Source organism: Eucyclogobius newberryi, unplaced genomic scaffold (genome assembly GCF_026437365.1).
Source record: "Eucyclogobius newberryi isolate DKJ021-1_F unplaced genomic scaffold, fEucNew1.0.hap1 SCAF_13, whole genome shotgun sequence".
In the NCBI taxonomy this organism is placed as follows: Eukaryota; Metazoa; Chordata; class Actinopteri; order Gobiiformes; family Gobiidae; genus Eucyclogobius; species Eucyclogobius newberryi.
The window spans coordinates 12,710,862-12,718,654 of record NW_027315757.1 but is presented as its reverse complement, the minus strand read 5'-3'; the positions used below and the strand labels follow the sequence as shown (position 1 = coordinate 12,718,654).

Sequence of the window (7,793 nt, the reverse complement as noted above, 5' to 3'; positions counted from 1 at the left end):
AAACTGACTGACAGCTGCGGATCCAAGGATGTCTCGCTTGTGGTAGAACCTTGAGTGTGTTTTTCTGCAATATGTTTAGACTGGTTTTGTGCATACCTGTTGTGCCATAATAAGTTGAACTCAATCTTTGTTCTGGTTCAGAGCAGGGAGGGAAAGACGACGACTGTCAGGGAGAGCATTTTGGCTGTGCACGGCTAAAATAAAGAATCACTTTTGGACAAGACAACTTGGGTATATTTCGCCTCATTTTCTCTGTCATTTGTTACAGTATAGTTTCCACAACAATGGTGTTGAAGGCGCTGGAGAGATCAAGATATTTTATTTATATTTCTGTGCGTAAACACATTTACATCTGTAAATTAAAGCTATTTTGTGTCCAGCCTTAAAGCTGCACAAACCTCCTGCTCGTCTCCATGGAGATGCTGCTTCATTTGTTTCAGAGTTTGGCATGACATTGCTCCTATTACCAGTGTTTTTATGACTTTCCAAGCCAAATTGAACATTTCAGGTATAAATTACACAACCCAAAGTATTGTGTAAATCTTCTTATCTTTGGTTCATGGTCCACGCTCTGGACCGGCCCACTCAAGCTGCAGGTCAGACGTCCAGAACCACGCTCTGGACTGGCCTATATAAGCTGCCGGTCAGACGTCCAGAACCACGCTCTGGACTGAAGGTAAGCCACAACAGCCGCGTAAACTGTAAACTATAATTACCTTTAGAGTATTGTGGCAGGGGTCCGCCAACAAAATCAGGCTGAGTCAGTGATTAAGGGTTTCGGTGCTTTAATTGTGCTCTCCAATGGTGCAATGAAAACAAGTGCATGTATATGTATATATGTATGTATATATATATATATATATATATATATATATATATATATATATATATATATATATATATATATATATATATATATATATATATATATATATATGGGTATGTATATATGTGTGTGTGTGTATATATATATATATGTATATATACATATATTATATATATGTATATATACATATGTATATGTATGTATATATATATATATTATATATATATATACATATACATGCACTTGTTTTCATTGCACCATTGCAATATATATATATATATATATATATATATATATATATGCCAGGTGTGTTTTACTCGTCAAAGGTCAGAGGTCAAAGGTAGCTCTATCACTGTTCCAAGTCTCATGTGCCTAGGCCAAAGATTAAGCTTTTCATGTTTTTCTTTTGTGAACTAGAACTGTTGCGACAGGTGTTCTCACAACCTCCATTTTATTCGAGTCTTCGCGTCTGTGTAAGGAGCTCAGGCTATGCACAGAAACAAGTCGGTTATGGAAAATACTTTAGTTTAATCATTAAAACATTAACACTGGAAAAGTCCAAAAAGCCAGTGTGTAGGGCAAAGGGAGGCGAGGAGAGCCCGCGCTGGTTTAACAATGTGTATTTGCGATTACATGATTTGGCGTGGCGCACGTGCATCTCCACGTGCTCTCCTCCGCAGTTAGGGACCGAGCCGCTACGTCACAAGTATTAATCATGAGCTGGAGAAGTTTGAGCTCGTTCAGCTCAGAGGTTTCAGTTGTGAAGCTGAATGATGTGTGTGTGTGTGTGTGTTTCAGTCAAAATGAGGCTCTGCTCGTCTGTGCTCGTCGTCTGGGCTTCGGCGCTGGCTCTGGCTGGTAAAACCCTGGATCTGATCTATGAGTGTCTTATAATGAGCACAAAACTATATCATCTTTGTTTAATCGATTAGTTTAGAACACGAAAGGGCTGAGGAGATATTTACAGTAGTATTTTATAGAGTGACTTGTGTCTTCTCTTTGACTCCATGTATAGACTTCATTATTTGGCGACTAAATTGGGCGATGATTAATTCAAAGTGAACCCTCAAAAAGTAGAGCATAACTTTAGGAACTTATTAAAAGCAATATCATAATTGTGATCAAATTTAAATTGTGTTCTAAGGTAGAACACTGCATTTCCGTGTCTAATCTTCTGTGCCCTGCAGATGGCGCCAGTGTGCGCTCTCTGGTCTTCAGCTCAGAATCGTACACAAACTACGTGACTCTGGAGCCTCAGAAGCCGATGGACCTGAGCTCCTTCACACTGTGTCTGCGCCTCGCCACCGAGCTGCCGCCGGCGGAGAGATCATCCTGTTCGCCTACAGGACTCAGTACTACGACGAGCTGAACCTGTGGAGGGAGCGTGACTGAAGGTATCGTTTTATACGACTGGAGGAGCAGCAGTTTGTGTACTGGAGGAGCAGCAGTTTGTGTACTGGAGGAGCAGCAGTTTGTGTACGGGAGGAGCAGCAGTTTGTGTACGGGAGGAGCAGCAGTTTGTGTACGGGAGGAGCAGCAGTTTGTGTACGGGAGGAGCAGCAGTTTGTGTACGGGAGGAGAGCAGTTTGTGTACAGGAGGAGAGCAGTTTGTGTACGGGAGGAAAGCAGTTTGTGTACAGGAGGAGAGCAGTTTGTGTACAGGAGGAGAGCAGTTTGTGTACAGGAGGAGAGCAGTTTGTGTACAGGAGGAGAGCAGTTTGTGTACTGGAGGAGCAGCAGTTTGTGTACGGGAGGAAAGCAGTTTGTGTACGGGAGGAGCAGCAGTTTGTGTACGGGAGGAGCAGCAGTTTGTGTACGGGAGGAGAGCAGTTTGTGTACAGGAGGAGAGCAGTTTGTGTACGGGAGGAAAGCAGTTTGTGTACAGGAGGAGAGCAGTTTGTGTACGGGAGGAGAGCAGTTTGTGTACGGGAGGAGAGCAGTTTGTGTACGGGAGGAGAGCAGTTTGTGTACGGGAGGAGCAGCAGTTTGTGTACGGGAGGAGCAGCAGTTTGTGTACGGGAGGAGCAGCAGTTTGTGTACAGGAGGAGAGCAGTTTGTGTACGGGAGGAGAGCAGTTTGTGTACGGGAGGAGCAGCAGTTTGTGTACGGGAGGAGCAGCAGTTTGTGTACGGGAGGAGCAGCAGTTTGTGTACAGGAGGAGAGCAGTTTGTGTACAGGAGGAGAGCAGTTTGTGTACAGGAGGAGAGCAGTTTGTGTACGGGAGGAGAGCAGTTTGTGTACGGGAGGAAAGCAGTTTGTGTACAGGAGGAGAGCAGTTTGTGTACGGGAGGAGAGCAGTTTGTGTACGGGAGGAGAGCAGTTTGTGTACAGGAGAAGAGCAGGGGAGAAAGTACACAGCCCTGTGGAGCACCTATAGTCTCAGTGTCTGAGACAGTAATAAACATAACAAGTTTCTGCTGAAATTAACACATTTTATTCTTAATTTCACTTCACTAGTCCAATGTGTTGTTTGTGTATAAAGAATATACATAAAGGACTGAATAACATTGTAACAGTAGCTATGAATTAATTTGCGTTTATGTCACATCACTTAAGATAAGAAAGTTGTTTGTAAAACTTAATGTTGAGCGTCGATCGCTTTAGCCTCTGTGCGCTTTTTCGCTTTAGCCTCCGTGCCGCTCGCTTCAGCCTCTGCATGCTTTTCACTTTAGCCTCTGCGTGCCGCACTCTTTAGCCTCCATGCATTGCTCGCTTTAGCCTCTGCGCGCCGCTCGCTTCAGCCTCTGCGCGCCGCTCGCTTCAGCCTCTGCGCGCCGCTCGCTTCAGCCTCTGCATGCTTTTCACTTTAGCCTCCGCGTGCCGCACGCTTTAGCCTCCGCGCGCCGCTCGCTTTAGCCTCCGCGCGCCGCTCCCTTTAGCCTCCGCGCGTCGCTCGCTTTAGCCTCCGCGCGCCGCTCCCTTTAGCCTCCGCGCGTCGCTCGCTTTAGCCTCCGCACATCGCTCGCTTTAGCCTCCGCGCGTCGCTCGCTTTAGCCTCCGCGCGTTGCTCGCTTTAGCCTCCGTGTGCTGTTCGCTTTAGCCTCCGCGCCGCTCGACGGTCGAGCTCCGTCTGCTCCAGTATTGACGTGAATCAAAATATTGTGGTTTATTCTCGCTTTTATGACATTTTGAAACGCCTCCCTCAGAATCGGCCTGTACCTGAGCGGAGAAGGCGTGCTTTTCCGGATGCCTCACCTGGGATCTCTGCAGACGCACCTGTGCATCACCTGGGACTCCCAGACCGGCGCCACATCGGTTTTCATGGACGGAAAGAAGAGTCTAACTAAAATCTACGGGAAGAGCCACAAGGTCCGCAGCGGTGGCAGCGTCATCATTGGGCAGGACCCGGACGAGTACTTGGGCGAGTTCGATGCCAGTCAGAGTTTTGTGGGTGAAATTTCTGAGATTAACTTGTGGAGCGAGGTGCTTTCCGTGCAAGCTATAAGGGGCGTGGCAGACAGAGTGAGCCCCAGCCACAATGGAGACGTTATAGACTGGAGTGTGGTGAATGTGGGCGTCACAGGAGAAGTCCATGTTCTCCAATGAAACATTTGATTTCAATGTTTGATTGCATTTGTACTTGTAAAGTACTTTTTTAATCATGAGACTGACACATTGGATGATATTCCTAAAACACAAGGATTACAAACTGGCTTGTTCCAGTGAATGAGATATTGAGTTTTCTCTAATAAACGCTTAACTGCATCTCACTTGTTTGTGTCTCTTCTGTTGAATCAAGTCCTCACAAATAATGTTTTAATTCAACTCATATTTCCATAAACAAAGTCATATTGCTTAGATTGGAACAGTTACCAAAGGGACCTGGAGTTTTCTACACTTTAAATATATTATAAGGGCCAAAAATGAACAGGATGAGGATGGAGAAACTGGATTGAATTGGACATAGTTTGGCTTTTCTTAATCCACAGCTGTACTCGTCGTCATGGCAATTCTGAAGAAGCTTCACATTATTCGTGTCGAAAATTACCTTCTAATTGTTTATCTTTGAGTGTGAAATAAGTAACTAATAACATTAACTTCGGTGTTACAATAACGCTGAGCTCAACAGTAAAATAAACGCTTTGAATTAATAAAAAGTATGTCTTCTTCACAGCCGCAGGCACGGACGGGGTTCGAACCCGCGATCTTCGGTTTACGAGACCGACGCCTTACCACTTGGCCACCGCGCCCGGTATTGCGTATGGGACACGATAAAACAGTAAAAACACTGTATTTGTCCTACTTTTACATCTACTTTTACCCGTTTAGACTTAACACGTTGCGTTCACACGTGCGCGTCTTCTGTGCACGTGACGTAACGGTGCGTTTTTAAAATGTAGCTGTTTGTAAAAAACACGTCATCACCGCGACAAAACACGTGTCTTCAGTCGGTTACGTCCTCGCTGTGGCGGGAAACACTTGCAATAGTTTAATAAATAGAAATGATAAGCTTGAGGCTCGCAGTTCCGTCAGAAACGCGCTTCCTCTGGTAAGATCCTTTATTTTGACGGCTCCGTTCGCTGAGCGTGTGACCCGGAAGTAGAAGCGGAACAGCGGAAGTGCTCGGAACAGCTGCTCGTTCTGCAACAACATGAAAATAAAGCTCATTATGTCACTGTCGGCGATTATCACGATTTTTTAGTTACTTCAGGGAAACACAGTCATCTTTTCTAATGTCGTGAGCGACTTTCACACCGAGAAACGAACGCGGAAGTGGAATTAACGGCGGTGAACGAGCTCCGGTAAAGCCAAATTTGGTCATATTGTTTGCGGTCTATATTTAAATATCTTTCAAACGTGTCTATAATAATGTCTATAATAATGCAATGTTTAGTTTCGTCTGTGTTTAAACCTGTTTTTATGATATTTTGGTTTGGTTTAAGTCCGAACTCGTAGAAGCCACAGTTGCTCTAAATTGTGTTATTAAATGCAATAATTATAATATATATAGTTATATGATTTTTATTATAATGTGTGTAATATAAAGCAGTGGAAATCCAGGGACTCGTGTGAGATAAGTTGTTTTTAACAGATTTATGATTTTTAAATGCTGGAAAATGTCTCACTTGATTTAGAATTTTAGTTTTAGTTCACGTTTTCATTGTTTCATTCTCAGTTTGAAAATTGAAAATGAAAAATTCAGATGTGAAGATATTTTCACTGTTAATTTTACTCTGAATTTGAGGGCCGGACAATCTCCGTATGGAATATTCATAGTGGGAATACACAGGAAATGCATCTTTAGACATTTAGAATAAAACAATTCAAAGTGATGAAACAAATGATCGTCCACAGTTTTGTTGCATTTTCCCTTCTCTTCAGATCCAAATACGAGTGAACGATTCGGGAAATAAATCTTATTTTATTATTACTGATATTTGTTTGACATTTGCCTGATCAATTTTAAACAAACCCTAACCCTACAAACTGGACAAACCCGGGACTACAAACTGGACTAACCCAGACAAGACATAATAATACGCTATAAACTTGTGACATTTGTGCGTGTTTGATGACCCCTGACCTCCACGTGTCCGTCCTCTCCCACAGCCCCTGACCGCCCGCCCGCCTGCTCCGCTCCGCCCGCCCGCCTGCTCCGCTCCGCTCCGCCCGCCGTCATGCACATAGTGGTGGACGCCGTGTGGGCCGTGTGGAGCATCGCGGCCGGCGTCTACGACTACTTCCACACCAGCGCGATGGAGGAGCGCATCCACGCGCTGGAGAACGTGCTGACCGTGCACCAGGTCGTGATCGCCGCGCTGTCCGCCGGCCTCGTCCTCCTCGTCACCTACGTCCTCTTCAGAAAACACTGAACGCGGAGCGAGAGCGGGGAAAGACACGCGGCGGATTGTGATGAGTGAGATCCTCTGAGTCGTGTCCAGGAGCTGATGGAACAAAAGTCTTGAACATCATTTGTAGATGTTTTATTTGATTATTTTTGACATAACACACGTTAAAAGTGACAAACGGTGCGATAATTGTCTTTGTCTGATGTTTAGTCTTTGGTTTTGTTCCGTTTAATCCATACACTCGACAGACTAATGTTTTAGAACCTTTTAACCTTCAGAGAAAGTGATTTAAAACCTGTGGTGATGGTTCTGTTTTTGTGTTTCTTTTGTTCAATAAAAACTCGTCGACTTTGGTTAAAAACACTGTTAAAAACACTCTTATCTTTATGTCTAAATTCTACATTTACATCGTGATTGATCTTTGTATTGAAATCCTACTTGTCTACTTTATTTAATAGTAGTAATAATAATAATAAATGCTGTTTTATGCACTAACTTCGACATCAAATGAAGCCTCGTGTCAAAAGGGAAACCGTTTGATGAATAAATCATGATTTTATCCAAAAGAACTAGAGTTTTTTGTGTCTTTGTTTGAAATGAAATGAAATTATCTCTTCACATCATATTGTCCTGTCACAATAAAAACTACACAGAATATTGACTTCAATGAATAACTAAATGAACCATTGTTAGTGCTCAATATACCTTTTTTGTAATACATTTCTATTTCTAAACATGATTTTACACATTTATTCCGGCTCATGTTACATGTTAACACTAATTTGGAAAATAATTAACTTGGATTTTTATGTTTTAATGTTAAAACATTAGTGGCATTAAGTAGTTTTCCATTTTATTGTCAAAAACAAGTCTTTTTTTTTAAACCAAGTCCTTTTTTATTATTTTTATTTATTTTTAAACCAAGTCCTTTTTTAACAGACTGAACAAAATTACGTGTTCACTCGACTCTGGCCAATCAACGAACGTGAACGACGTGGACACGCCTCTGAGCGTCCCAAACAAACACTGTGATTGGCTGCAGTGGACGGAGGCGGGATCTTTCGACCGAAATCACAAACTTTTAGCCAATCACGTCAAGACCGCGAACTCAAACTGACAAAAGGGGATGACGTTTCTTCAAAATAAAAGCATGCCGTCTGTGTATTCAGAATTGCATT

At 43.2% G+C, this 7,793-nt stretch overlaps 1 long non-coding RNA gene, 1 other non-coding gene and 1 pseudogene across 2 annotated transcripts; 2 read left to right on the top strand and 1 right to left on the bottom strand.

The window, feature by feature from the left end:
* The first annotated feature begins 559 nt into the window (after positions 1-559).
* LOC140357809 (C-reactive protein-like) lies at positions 560-4,469 on the top strand (annotated as a pseudogene).
* Positions 4,470-4,944: 475 nt separating this feature from the next.
* trnat-cgu (transfer RNA threonine (anticodon CGU)) lies at positions 4,945-5,016 on the bottom strand. The gene has a single exon. It is a non-coding gene; the product is annotated as a tRNA-Thr (tRNA).
* Positions 5,017-5,374: 358 nt separating this feature from the next.
* Positions 5,375-7,181, top strand: LOC140357606 (uncharacterized). The gene is made up of 2 exons (XR_011926648.1): positions 5,375-5,568; positions 6,377-7,181. It is a non-coding gene; the product is annotated as an uncharacterized lncRNA (long non-coding RNA).
* Positions 7,182-7,793: the final 612 nt, after the last annotated feature.